Source organism: Desmodus rotundus, chromosome 3, assembly GCF_022682495.2.
Source record: "Desmodus rotundus isolate HL8 chromosome 3, HLdesRot8A.1, whole genome shotgun sequence".
Taxonomy (NCBI): domain Eukaryota; kingdom Metazoa; phylum Chordata; class Mammalia; order Chiroptera; family Phyllostomidae; genus Desmodus; species Desmodus rotundus.
Window position 1 is genome coordinate 11,432,765 of NC_071389.1, and position 14,628 is coordinate 11,447,392.

The 14,628-nt window shown below is 52.1% G+C and overlaps 1 protein-coding gene across 2 annotated transcripts in view; it reads right to left on the reverse strand.

The window, feature by feature from the left end:
- Positions 1-14,628, reverse strand: part of TMCO4 (transmembrane and coiled-coil domains 4) — a 77,590-nt gene that overhangs the window by 12,225 nt on the left and 50,737 nt on the right. The window lies entirely within an intron of this gene.

The window sequence follows — 14,628 nt, forward strand, 5'->3', positions numbered from 1 at the left end:
AATACAGTCATTAGTGGCACTGTTTTGTTCGTGGCAAAATTATGCTCAGAGGCTGAGATTGCCTTTGCCAATAAATTATTTAACACAGGTTCACTGTGGGGATTATAATTTATAATAATACTTCACAAGCCAATAGCACACAAGATAATGTCTCTTAATAAGCCAATCAAGTAATAACATCCTCCAGCCCTGGCTGGTGTGGCTCAGTGGATTGAGCGCGGGTCTGTGAACCAAAGGATTGCTGGTTCGATTCCCAATCAGGGCACATGCCTGGGTTGCGGGCCAGGTCCCCAGTGGGGGCCACGTGAGAGGCAACCACATAGTGATGTTTCCCTCCCTTTCTCCTTCCTTTCCCCTCTCTCTAAAAATAAAATCTTGAAAAAGAAATAGCATCCTCCAAAGTGACGATAGTTTGGTTACACTCCTGTTCCAGGCAAAGGGGAGACGAAAGAAAGTCTAGATTTCACTGAGGTGTAACCTTCTACTTGGCTCAGCCAACCAAGAGCTGACATCCAGCTGCTGCCAGTGGGCAAGGTCCTCTCCTTCACGGGCTATTGCTCGGTCTTCACTACTGCTGGCGAAGAGTCGCCTGGCACATGGCTGGGGCTAATGTCCGAATGTTTTCAGAGAGCTCTTTAAGATCAGCAGAGAGCAGCCCTGCCTACACCGAACACTCTTGGGAAGTCTTCCCAGACTCTTGGTATTTCAAGCGTAAATGTCCATTACGTCATTGTCGCTCTTCCATAAGTTTGTATCCACACACACTCAGTAGCATGACAATTCTGACAACAGTGCCAACAAATTCATCCTTAGATCAAAACAACTTCACTCAAGTTATAAACACGTGGATTCAAAACCCTAACAAGCCAATACACAACAGCGACCTCATGGTTCAAGGGTATCTTAGGCCAGGGTTGTTCAAAGTGCAATTCACGGCCAGGGCTGCTCCACGGACTACTTGTCCTGTAGAAGCAGGGAAGAGGCATGTCTTACATCAGACTGGAGACCAACAGTTCACAGAGGGGCGTGCACACCGCACCTTGAGGAGCATGTCTCTTGACCAATGAGAGGTGCACACGCACCTCCCGCCCCACTCCATCACTCTCTATTCCTTTACTCTGCTGCACTTTCTTCTTGCCACACATCACATATGTCTGTCTCCCCCTCTAACATCTAGGTTCAATGAGGACGGGTGCTTTGCCTGCCTATTCACAGCTGTAAGGGCTTGGAATGGTGCCTGCTGCACGCTTGGTACTCGCTTAACATTTGAATGAATGAATGAACTGCTATCCCTCGGGAAAGCCAGGATAGGTAGTTTGCAATTGCAAAGCCCTGGGTTCAAATCCCAGTTCCCCACATCTGGCACTTTCTTATGATTCTGAGTTCCTGTACATCTCAGAAAGCTGCATGCTCAGTGCCCTCCTGGGGAATGGGCCCAGGAGGGGGCAGCTCTGCCCAGCTTTGCCACACTCTTGCTGAGTGACACAGGACAGCTGGCCTCCTCTCCCTAGGCTCCAGTTTCTCACCAGAGTGCGTCTGTTTTCTGTGTGGGTGTCCATGTTGGAGTTTGTCTGAGTACAGTGTTCCAGGCTGACAGGAGTTTGAGAACCCCCGTGGTACCAAGCTCTCTGAGCGCTGCGCTGGCTCCGCTGCTGAACGGTGCTGTGGCACAGAATTCTGACCTCACTCCTCTCACTTCCAGGCAGACGACCCTCTGGCAGAAGGATGTAAAACTTCAGGAAGCTGGTGGTTTGTTCTGAACAGCAAGGCTGACTCAGATACCTCTTGATGCAAGGGCTATTTCAGGGGCTTATGTTGCTGGCAAAGCTGCGGAGAACGAGGTTTTATGCCAACCGCTTCCCTTGGCGGATGAGGAAACTGACTTTCAGAGGGGATGGAGCATGCCCGAGGTCACACAGGTGGTGGGAATAAAGCTGGGACCAGCGTCGGGCTGCACAGAGAGCTGCCGGGTCCCTGAGGCCATGCTTCCTGCTCTTTGCAGTAACAGCACAAAGCGCAGCAATGCAGGTGGGTTAGCATTGCTCCCACAGGGCCAAACGGTTACCAACCCAGGACCAGGGTCAGCTCAGCAGCTCTCTCTGGGGGCCTGCCGCTCAAGGCACCTGCTTTCTGGGAAGAATCATGCCCTGGGTACCGATACCTGAAGGGCTGGGACCCTTTGTGGCCAGAAGTGGTAATGCAGGGTTCCCGATGATGTCCAGAGCAGCTGCTAATGCTAGGGTCTTGGAAGTGGCTACCGAACAGGAGAGCTGTTTTGAAAAGCAAAAAAGGAGTTGCTTGTGACCTTGGACTGAGACAAGTAGTTAAACCTCATTTAGACAGCCCAGGGCACAGCCAAATCAGGTCAGGGTGGGCGGCAAGCTGGAAACACAGTTACCCATCTCTGAAGCTGGCTGGCAACCGTCCTTACTCGACATCCCCAGATTTCTTTCCTCTTCCATCCCCAGACCGCTGCCACACTCAGACGCGCTCTTCTTAGTGTTTTAGGGAGGACCTGCTCTCTTCGAGTGGCAAACCTGGACATAAGCCACGTGTCAGGCTCTCGGGAATGCACAGGTGTTAGCTCAGGGAAGTCTGCGAGAATCACTTTAGACATACACAAGGCGGAATTCTGTGGGGCAGCTCAGACCCATCATGGCCTCACTGACCAATCCCGTAGCAGGACGGTCCAGGAAGGGGCCCTGCGCTAGGAGAAAGAAGACACTGCTGCTGTGGTAGATGCTGGAAATGAAAAAATGTCAACATTCCTTGCTTGGTTCCAAACCCTATCATACCAGGGGATTGCAGCCTCCCAGGTAAAATACGGACAATCCTGACTCAGGTGCCACTTTTAGCACCAAGCAGACGCCGTCCATGGGCACCCACAACACCTCCCGACATGACCAGAATTCAGTGCAGGAGTGCAGGTGTCCTCACTTTTCAAGACCAACAAAAGAAACTGGAATTTAACATGTTTATAACAATGACCATGAGACCTCACCGCCTTTTTGCTGCAAGGATGATGGATGTTTGTTGAAATGTGTTTAGATTTATTCCTATGGTTACCATCAACCTTTTTCCTTCTGAACTTTTTAAGGTATTAAGATAGTCCTGTAGCTTTGTGGATAGTCACACTGTTAATGGAAAAGAGGGTAGGATCCAACTTGCATTCTGTCACCTTCAAGTTCAAGAGCCCCAGGCAGGTACAGATTTTAGGCTTGGATTTCTCGTTTCTTACACAGTTGTCTGTATGTTATTAATGCCCTCCTTTCCCTGTTGAAGCTGGAGGCCCTTTTTCCTGTTACAACTTTGGCATCAAGGAGGCTCCAGACTGCCAGTAGTTACAAAAGAAAATCCTTATCAGTCATGTCTTTATTTCTCCACTTTTACTCATTGTCACTCATGGGAGCGGGGAAGAACGTTTCTTCCCCACACCTTTTCGTCTTAACACAGAAGCCAAAGTGATCCCTTTAAAATGCAAGTCACAGGCGTGAGATATCTTTTGGGGGTGATGGGAAGGTAAAATCGGGGTGTGGTGGTGCTTGTACAACTTTGTGCATTTGCTAAAAATCATTGAGTTGTACTTTTGTAGTATGTGAATTATACTGCGGGAAAGTCTCATCATTTCACTCCTGAGCTCAAAATCCTCCACGGCACCCATCTCTCATGGAGTAAAAGTTAAAGTCACTGTGATGGCCTGCAAAGCCCTTTGTGGGCTTGCCCGTGCCACCCCCTCCCCCCACTCACCCTACCCCAGCCACATGGGCCTCGCTGTTCCAGAACATGCCGGGCTTTCCCCTTGCTGTTCCCTCTCCCTGAATGCTCTTCCCTCCGACATCCACAGGTCTCCTGCCCCCCCTCCTTCACCTCTCTGCTTACATGCCACCCTCCAAGGGCAGGCACACGCAACCCCACCCCTACCAGGCAGGTGCCCCTCTCTGAATTCTTTTGCCCTATTGCATTTAAGACCTCCTGACTTACTACCTACTTTACTTTTAAAAGTTGCACTTACAGTCTGTCTCCTACTAGCATGTGGGCTCCCCAAGGGCTGAGCTTATTCCTTCTTGTACTCCCTAGTGAGTCCCCAGTGCCTAGAACAGTGCCTGGCACAGAGGCTGTGCTCAACACGTATTTGTGGAATAAATGAAAGTGAGCAATGAAACTCACTTTATTGAGTGAGCAGCGTGAACCCTTCATCTGAGAACAAATGCAAAGAGATTGTTTTTCCTCCTTCCTTTTCTTTTTTCCTCCTGGCACAATCTCTCCCCAGTGGCCAAAGATGGGGATCTGTAAAGGCAATATAAAAGCAAATGAAGAGTGCTAAGCCTGCTCAAGGAAAATGGAAGGGTATTCAACCGCTGTCCTCAGCTCTTCAGTTGCTCGTTTCCGGAGCTGTGCTGGGGGGACTGGTGTTGCTGTGAATGGCTGCGGTCTGCAGTGGGCAAGAATAATGAACGTGCTTCCCAAGCTAACGCCGCCTCAGTCCCTCCCCTCCCCCCGCCCCCAGACACCGTGATCCAAAGGCTCTCGGCAACTCTCCCAAGGAGCACCAGCACGAGCCCTATTTGTAGAATTCCTTGGCCCTAGCCCTCAGCCTAAGAAAGCTCAGGGTCTCCAGGCCCTTCAGCTCAGTCATGGTATGGTTCAGGGGTGCCCACTCTCTGGGGACAAAGATCCAGAGTGACTTGGAGGGTCTCAGGAGCCAATTAAATGTCTCATGATTCACATATCAGGTGTTGGAATTTCAAGACGGCAGGTGCTGGTGGGACTCACAGGATTCCTGGATTCAGGCAGCGTTCGGTCATGGCACATTTTCTCAGCCAGGAGACAAAGCTTGGCTATACTGCCACGCGCAGGTCTGGGGAGACGTTGCCGTTAGGGGGGGCCCATGTGCACAAGGACACTGGGAATCGCTGGCCCAGCAGTGACCTCCAGCACGGGAGGGACAAAGCTGTGTTCAGATCCTGGCTTTGCCGCCGAGTGAACTGAGCTCAGTCATGGAGTAACCTGGAGCCTCAGCCTCCTCATTGGAAGATGGAGGTAAGATAATCGTACTGGTTTCCCAAAGCTGGGGTGAGGGTGTGGGTTTGGGGCAGTGCCCGGCACCTGGCTTGGCCAGTGCTGTCTGCTTCACTGTTATTCCCACACAGGCTGTCAGTCTGGCAGCTGGGCCGGAAAGGTGTGCGTGAGCCGTTGTCTTTGGGGACAGCCCCTTGGGGTGCCTGTTTCCCGCCATCCACTCATCAGTCGCAGGCACTGTTTCAGGAGTTTAGCATTGCTGGGTGATGACTGGCAGGTGGTGGTCGTGAATGGGAGGCTCGGTCTCCTTCGGAGCCGAGCCGCTGGAGAGAAGCAGCTGAAGAGCTGCAAACTGTGGTTAAACAATTGCTCATTCTGTCCTGGCTGGTGTGGCTCAGTTGGTTGGGAGCCATCCCACAAAGCGAAAGGTTGTCGGTTCAATTCCCAGTCAGGGCACATGCCTGGGATGCGCATTTGGTCCCAGAGGCAACCGGTCAGTGTTTCTCTCTCATATTGATGTTTCTCTCCTTCTTTCTCCCTCCCTTCCCCTCTCTCTAAAAGTAAATAAACACATACGTACATACTAAAAAAAGATTGCCTATTTCTAAAGACATTTAAAAATGATGGCAAAATACACAAAACATAAAATCTACCACCCTAGCCACTTTTAGGCGTGCACTTGCGTAGTGTCGAGTGCATTCACATTGCTGTGCAACTGTCCTCGTTTCCTTGTAGCCATCAGAGCTCGGACACACCGGCCTCGGTCTCGTCAGGCGCCCTTCCGCTGTCTGCTGTTCCCGCTGGGTGCTCACAGGACACTTCTACCACGTGGCACTTCTCAGCCTGGAGATTGTCTTAGCTTTTCAAAAACAATTAAGAGCTGAGCTTCCGTACGATAGCAAACTCTTACCTACACTATCGCCTTGGTCTTAAAAATTGTATGTAAATTGAGCTTTTATAAAACTAAACATTCTTCAAATGTACCAAGCAGGGCCAGCTCTTTCTAAGAGCCCAGGGAGACTCCTTTTGCACAGTGGAGGGGCCCGTGGCCTCTGGAAGAACTACTCCTTTGTCCTTCTGTCTTTTCCACACAGCGGGCTCTCTTACAGCGAGGCAGGCCCGCCTGGAGCTTTCCAGGTGTTTCCAAACAGCCTCCTCCGGAATTACCCAGAAATCTCATCAAATAGCTGAAAGGCAACAGCACACACTCCCCCATGCCTGTCACGTTGTCAGTAATGAGATTCTCCTGGGCTGCAAAGACCAAAGGATCTCAGGTTTGAGGAGCAAACGAGACAGCTTTGCTCCCTGCCGGCAGGGGTTGTGTGTGCAGAGTGCGATAAGAGGCGAGCGGAGGAGGGAACGGTCTCCCGACCGCGGGTCCAGGAGACAGACCTTGAAGGAAATGATATGAACTGCCTCTGACACAAGCAAAATCCCTTCCAGAGACGCACCCTCACAAGCATGATAAACACGGAGAAGCCGCCACAGGGAGAGGGAGGGAGACAGGGAGAAGGGGAGACAGAGCTACAGCAAGAGGGAAGCTTTGACCAACTCTCCTTGCTGTCCACCCGCCCCCCCCACTGGAATAAGGTTCACACTGGCAAGAATTGCTTAGAGAAGGCCGTTTGGATATATTGTAAAGATTCGGGATGAATTCTTCAGGGGATGAGGAAGCCTTCATCTCCCCCTTTGGTCCCCATCTCTTTAACTGGGCCATGCAATGTGGTGTGGCTATCACCAGCATCCTGGCACCTAGGACATTAACCTGCACGCCTGACCCCTCCACACGTCCCGTTGTGGGGACTAAAGCTGGGTCTGTCCGAGGACAAAGCAGCTGGTGGGTGGATTCCACGGCAGGGACTAAATCACATCAAATGCGATGTCTGCTCTCACAAGGATCAAAGGGCCAGCTGACCCAATGACAGCCTGTTCTGCTTTTCAGCTGGTGTCTAGAGGCGGCTCGGAGATGGTTTTCAGCCAAGTGGGAGTTTCGGGGCTCAAGGGCCAGCATGTTGGAACGTATTGGTGTGAGCTAATTGACAAACTCTTTTGCCTTGGTTTTATCTCGTGAACCTTATGGGCAGTCGCGCTGGTTTGAATTCACAGGTGCTGGAAATGAAATTGGAGAGCTTGCTGCAAAGGCTTTTTAAAAAGTTCTGGAATTCTATTTCCGAATCCTCCCCCTGATGATGATGATGATGGATTGCCATCATCATCATCATTATAACCATCACAGCTTGCTTCAGGACAGGCCAAGTGCTTTATACATCTATCATTTCTTTTACTCCTCACCGCGATCCTAGGAGGCAAGCACAATCTCTCCCGTTGTGTGGTGGGAAAAGCTTGCCTCAGAGACCTAAGTCACTTGTCCATGGTCACACTGGAAGTGGCGCAATGGAACTTTGTTATTCGTCCATTTTCTCTCCTATTCTCCTGTCCCATTTTCCTTTCCAATCAAATATAATCTTGAGCCCTGGCTGGTTATATATATAATCTGATTATGTATTATAAATATAATCTTGAGCCCTGATTATATATATAATCTTGAACCAAAATGTCTCTTGACAACTGTGACACCTTGCAGAGTTGTGTGTTAAACGCAGAACACACACTTCCTTCTATCCCCGTCTTTCTTTAGTCCATGGGTCCCGTTCACTTTTGATGTTTGCGGGGCTACAACGATGGTTTGCTTTCTGACAGCGCAGCTACTTTAAAAGGTGGCCGTACTTCAACTAGTAATTTGCCTAATTTGACTGGATCTAAGTACAAAGATGAGATTTCCCCACAGTTGCTTCTTCCAACCCCCTCCTAAGCTATACAACTGCTCATTCTGTTCCTGGAACAGCTGGCATAGCGATTGCGGCGGGAACAGTCAGGGCGGGGAGCACCGATAAAGCTGCAGGCTGCGGGAAGTCTCCAGGCTAAACACCGTCTCCTCGCATGAGCGGCCCTGCCAAGCTGGAGCCCTGACTGGAGACCTGCCTGTGTATTTGGATGTCCCTGTGAACATTCGCGTGTGTCCATGAACTTGGCCAATGATTTTCTCCCCTGGGGTCTGCCACACGACAGGGCCTCCCAGTGACTGCTGGGAGCTGTAAAATGATCAGAAAACAACTTCACCTGAGTTCCCATCCACCTTAAAAAAAAAAGAGCCACGTGACCCCATTTTTAGTGTTTTGATCATTTTAAAACAAGGTGACTTGTCATTAATGGGATCCAATGTGTATTTCTTTGTTCTTTCTTCTAAGAACTTTTTTGTTAGATCATTTCCTCCTGATTTGCACCGAGGAAATAAAGGTCACTAAAAGGAGAGCGCATGCTGGGCAGCTGCTGCTTGGAAGTCCAGTCACGCTTAGATGCGCCGAGCTTTTACTTTGGTAGTGGTCCGACGCCCATGGGAGCTGGGGCCGGAGCACACCTGTCCACTTCCTCACCTGGAAAATGGCCCCAGAATCCTAGAAACACCTGTCACAGCAGGGACTTGGTAAATATCGATTCCTTCCCCTCTTTGTATTTTGGGTGCCTAATAAATGTAAACCAGAAGGATAAGTAGGTGGCACAGAAATTTCTCGGGAAGCAGGAGCAGCTGCTTGGCTTTACACAGCCCTCATTGGAGGCAGTCAGACCTGCCCCAGCCAGCACGTGGTACAAACCCATAACTTGGGGGACCCCCCTCCTCTGTGTCATATGTGCCCCCCACCGAAATCCGCCGCAAGGTGGTGCTGTGGCTGTCTCTCTGGCCGGGTCCTGGAGCTTCCTGGAATGTCTTTACAGCTGGAGAGGGTGAGACAGCACTGCCAGTGGGTGGGCTGCCCCCACCCCCCCCCCCCCCCCGCCGCACACCTGCTGCTCCCCGGAGTCTCCGAGGTGAGCCCTGAGACTGGGACTACAGACCTGGTTGGCCCTGCCTTTGACTAGCTGTGCAGCCTGGGCAAGCTGGGTCACCGCTCAGCTGTAAAATTAAAGGGTCCCCAGAGGCAGGGTTGGGAGTCAGACAGGGTTGGGGCCCACCCTCAGCTATGTGGCTTACAGGCTGTGTGATGGTGTACAACCCCCCTGAGACCTCTGGGCCTGTTCTCTTGAGAACCAGGGACAAGTGTCCATCTCTCCATGGCTGGCTGTGATGATGAATGAGACACCACAGGGGAAGGGCCCGCCAGGAAAGGCACTCAATCATCTGGCTTCGTCTGGGGCAGTTTGACAAACCCTGTTATTGGGGATCCCAAGTGGGGCCAAACTGGGGGCTGGAGACCCCTGCCTTGGGGAAATGGAGCATGAGAGAAAAGGACTCTGGTGGGTACATGCAGCCCCAGTGCGGACAGCTGTAGGACAGGGTAGGGACTGCGTTCAGAAGGGAGGTCCCCTCCTATCTGAAATCCCAGGTGGGGATGAAGTCTGCTGACCTCCGACCCCTCTGTGCCCTGCTAGGGTCCTGGCACATGGTAGGTCCTCAGCAGAAGTCTGCTGATGATGCATAAATAAATACATCAAGTGAAAGTTAAAACTGAAGACTCAAGTCAGAGCTGCGTCCCTGTTTCTGCTTTTCATCCAACAGGTGAAGCCTCTGCGTTCTGAACCCTGTTCATCCCTCCAACCTTACTTCTCCCAACTTCCTAGCAGAAGCCTTGGCTCAGGGGGTGCCTTCTTGGACCATTTACTTTCCTACCTCTGGACCTTCGCTCTTGTCAATCCTGGGCTCTCAGGCCTCCTGCCTCCCTCATAGCCTCTCAAGGCTCACTTGTCCTTCAATGCCTGCCACCTCCTCCTGGAAGCCTTCCCTGCCATCTAGAGGACAGACTCCCTCCTCCAAACAGCTTCATGTCTGGACCCTTGTGAAGAAGACCCCTGGACAAGTCACCCAAACTCCCTGGGCTTCTGGTTCCTCATCCATACATATGGAAAGTACACCACCTGTTTCCAGGTGTAACCAGGTCCATACCTTTCGAGGTGCCTGGGGAAAAAGTCAAGATGGGATTCTGTTCCTACCCAGCACATAGTAGGTTGTCAATAGCCACCAGCTTCCCGCTCCCCCCTGCTCCCCTCGCTGGGACAACAGTTTCCCTTCTGGAAATGAGCAGCTGTTCCCCAGCAAACTTCTGCAGTGGAATGTGGCAAGACGGGCTAACCCCGCCTTCCAGTGCCCGCTGAGCCTGTGGTCCAGGCTCTGCAGTCCCATGAAGCCTCCTGAATCTCTAGCAACTGCTAAATCACAAAATGGAAAGTCACCCAGATGAAGATCCACCTTGGGGCCCATCGCCTCATTAACAGTCTTCCAAGTACCCAGGTGATCGCCAAAGCTGAAGAGATCGTGATCTCTAGGCTTAGTTTCTGAAGAAGTCCCTGCTACACGCTTCCTGTCAATCAGGCAGCTTCCTGGCAAGATTATTCCCAGTCAGGACGGTCTCCTCCTGGTTCCAGGTCTGCAAGCCAAAGCCCCAGCCGCGACCTTTCCAGCCGGCCAAAGGCAGACATGTCGGAGGCTCTGATGGCTAATTAAACCTGAACGTGAGCGCTCAGGTCCTAAAGAGGATGCAGCTCTCAGAGGAAGTCCAGCTGAAATGGAAGGTCTTGTCATCTGTGCAGCCGGCACCTCCACATGCCCTCACGGAAATGAGAAATAGGCCGTCGACGCCTTCCGTTTGGGCTCTGATGGCTAGGAAGCTACTAGCTAAATTCGCAGCTCAATTACAGCAGCTGGGCAACCACAGGAGAAAGTATTACCATAACCACAACAGTGACAAAAATCGTGGGTCCGGAGTGCCTGCGACCAGCCAGCCATCCTGCTGAGTGCTTTTCATACAGTGTCTCACTTACTCCCTTTAATCCTCCTCTGGAGAAGGTATCCCTAGACCCATTCCACAGGCTGGGAGATGGAGGCCGAGGGACTAAGTCCATGTGCCTGTTTGTTCAGCCAGTAAGAGGGAGAGCTGGAACTCAGACCCAGGCCTGGCTGCCAGGGGTGGGGGGCAGAAGGGGGCGGGCAAGCTCCTCCCACGCCAGGCCCTGCTCCTGGCATTTGAGCCTCTCCACTGGCTTATGTGCCCCATTCAGACTGGTGTTTTCTCTGGTCCTGAGGGTTTGTATTTAACCGTAAGCTGTTGCTTCCATGGCTGTGAGAAGCCCTGCAAACCCTCTGAGGACGGAGATGGGGCTTTGCACAAATTCGTAATTACGTGCAGGTGTGGACAAATGACTGAACAAAAGACAGAGGAAATGAAGAATAATGAAGACTGTACTAGAGCCCTGAAGGCCAGAGTTCACACAGGGACATCCTGTCCTGGGGTGGCAGGGCCAGGGGCCCCCAAACTGAGGCCCTGTCATTACAACACAAAATGTAGGGTACGCACTGACCCACTAACAGAAACGGTTTTTTATCTTCTGTTCTGCACAGCGAACGGGCCTGGCAAGTTTTCAAAAGATAACCCTTGTGACAAAACCGGCTAAGCAGGCTCGATGGTCCCAGATACAAGGAAAAGCAACCCCACAGTTTCCATTACAGAATGCTGAGAACTGAGGTGGCTCATTAATACGTAAATTAGCGAGACCTGGGGTGTTTTCTTCCCCTGTTTGGAACACGCCCCAGCCCCCTCCCCCCCAATGCTCCTTCTCTGCAGGCAGTCTGGGTGCTTTAGTTACTACTGACCAAGTCTCATACACAGACTTGCTTATGCAAAGTTCTGAATGAGGGGGAGGGCCAGGAGGGAGAGGGGGATGGTCACTAGAGAGGGATCAGTCCTCGAGAAAAAGAGAAATGTTCCTGGAGACCACTCCCTCCCTACCCCTGTGCTCGCCGCCCCGGACTCTGGCACTTGCTGTTTCCTGGCAGCCTGGGCAGTCAGTTCCTAGCCCTGCCTCTTGTGAGTTTGCTTAACGGGGCTCTGACCAGCTCTGAGTGCAAAATGGGTAAGATCGTGTTTCTGAAAAGCCTAGGACCAGACCTGGGGACATGCTGGCCAGGCAGGTACTGCAGCCCTCAGGGCTCCATCAGGGTGCCAGCTGCCTCCCTGGCCAACATCAAGGGCATCTGCCACGCCCAAGAGGAAGCAAAAGCCTTCAAAAGGAGTCGACATAATCCCTGCCCAAGCTTCTTGGAGAGACCCAGTTAATTTAGATGAAAGCGGCAAAAGAATTCTACTTTCTGCTGACTCATTCAGCTTCCTGCTGACTCTTCCCCGGGAGCACAGGCCGTCTGAAGACAGTACGGTTTTCAGTGAGCTCAGATGCGGTGAGTGCCGCAGCCTTGGGTGGACCCACCTGGATACAGTAATGGAGAGAGGAGGAAAGGACCCCTGACTCACCGAGGGTCTACCATGTGCCGCCACGCACTGTTGTCCCTTCCGCTGTGCTGAAAGGCCAGCTATGTGGTCCACCCTAGGGACTTCGCTGTGCCAAGTCCCATACCAGGTGCCGGTGACACAGGGGTGAAGGAAAGGGACACCGTTCCTACCCTCGACCTCTTCCTTGGTAAAATAGGAATGTCGGTACCTACATTGTAGGGTTCGTTGCACATTAAAGGAGAGAAAATATGCCAAGTGCTTAGTGTAGCGTAGTGCCTGGGACATAGTAAGTGTTCAACAAATGGTCGTGATTAGGTCCCAGAACACTCTCGTTTTACTAAAAGGCCTGGAGCTCAGAGGTGCAATGACTAGCCTAAGGGCACCCAGACAGTAACTAGCAGAGTCTGCCCTTGAACTCGGGCTTCTAAGCTCTAGGTCCAGTGTTCCTTCTTTCAGCTCATCACTCTCAGCTGGCTGCTATGGCCCCTTGCACCTTGAAGACACGGGGAAAAGTGATTGAATGGAGGCTTCTTACAGATGGAGAAGGGGTGGGGGAGCCAAGGTTGACTTAATTAATGGGCCCCAGGGCCTAGAGTTCAGCAGCCCTGCAGGCTTTTATTTGCTAAAGGAACACGCTGACAGGCAAGCTGGCTCCTCTCGTGATGTCTCTCCAACTGTGTGGACAGGGCCACCGGGAAGAGACAATATGTAATGCCTCTAATTAATTCCCTCCAAATCCTTTGGGAATGAAGAGGAGGGCAAATGCATAAGCAAGCTGAAGCGGAGCTGATTTCTTGGTTCATGTGGCCATTTCCTGGCTCAGCTACCTACCACGCGTCAGTTGGAATTGAGCTCACCTTGCAACTACCTAATTTCTGAAATCTTTGTAAAGCAAATACACAGAAAAACGAACAATCTGCTGGGATCTGGGGCCCAGAGTCTCGCAGTGGGTACTTGCATAGTAGCTCTTCTTGGCATCAGGCACCACCACCCCCGTCCTCGCCACCTGCTGGGGCCAGAAATACCCTTGGTCAGAGGGTCAGTCACTCCCAAAGCAAATTCACCCTGTGCACTGGCAGATGGGCCATTGTCAGAAGCAGACTGTTGGTCTCTGGGAATTCTGGCGATGTCCATTTCCTGTCCAGAGGCACAAACACATGACAGGTGCACTTTTGTCTTGATTTTGAGTGGGCGCATCGTTGCGTGGGGTGGGCACGTGCCCGGTCGCGCCTGCCGGGCAGCCCGGGAGTGCAGTGGCCCGGCTGCCCTGGGTCACTGGGGGGCTTGCACAATAGGCCAAGCAGCTGGCCCAGGTCTCGGGGGCTGTGAGTTCTACTTTGCTGAGGCAGCTCAAGCCTTTCATCACCCACAGGCCTCGGGCATCACCTTCTGCAGGCGGCATTCACAGCAAGTGTCACGGCTGCTCTGTGGGCCCTCGTTAATCAACCAACTACTAACATGTACTTACTGGGTGTCTCCCTGGGCCAGGGCCTGGGCCGCAGGGGAACCAAAAAGACAGTTCCTGTCCTGAAGCTGAGCACCCTCTGGTGGGGGCCAGAGACCTGTCAGCAGGTGCCCAAAACAGTGTGTGTGGTGCGGGCTGAACAGACAGCCAGGTCAAGGGTCAGGCAGGGCAGGAGGTGGCCGGGCGAGGTAGAATGACCCAGACTTAGGGGTCAGGCACTGGGCGGGAATCCCAGCTCTGCCACCTTCCTGCTCTGACTTTGGGCAAATGCCTCGGGCTCAGAGTCCCAGTGGTCTACGCCTCTGTACCACGGGATGAATGACACAGGCCTCCTGAGGACACTGAGGATCAGAATTAATAAAGTGACTGCCGTCCGGCACCAGCCAGACGTTCCATCCCATGGTGACCCATGCCAACGCCAACACCAAACCCACGCTTTACCCTCTCTCAGAGGCAAAGCAAACATAACAGGGCCACCTTGTCTACTTCTAGTTCCCAAAGTCAACGGGCACTTCCCACGAGCCGCTGACTCACTAATGGGAACAACTCTGTCCCTGGTGTTTGGGAGGCTGAGGTCTGAAGATACGGCATGCCCTGCGTGGCTTCATGGGAAATAACCTCGGGAGAAAGGGCTGCTTTTCCATCAGAAACGAACTGATGAAAACTCCATAACCCTGGTAATTGTGAACGCGTTTTCCCTTTCAGAACCTGGTGAGTGTGGGTGTGTGCGGGGGGGGGGGGGGGGGGGGGGGGGAGGTGTAATTTGGCAAGCCAGGCCATCTGAAGTCTAACCAATTTATACCTTTTTGCAAGAAACAACTTTTCTTTTCAAAATGCTTCCAAATCTGCCCTAGCCAGTGTGGCTCA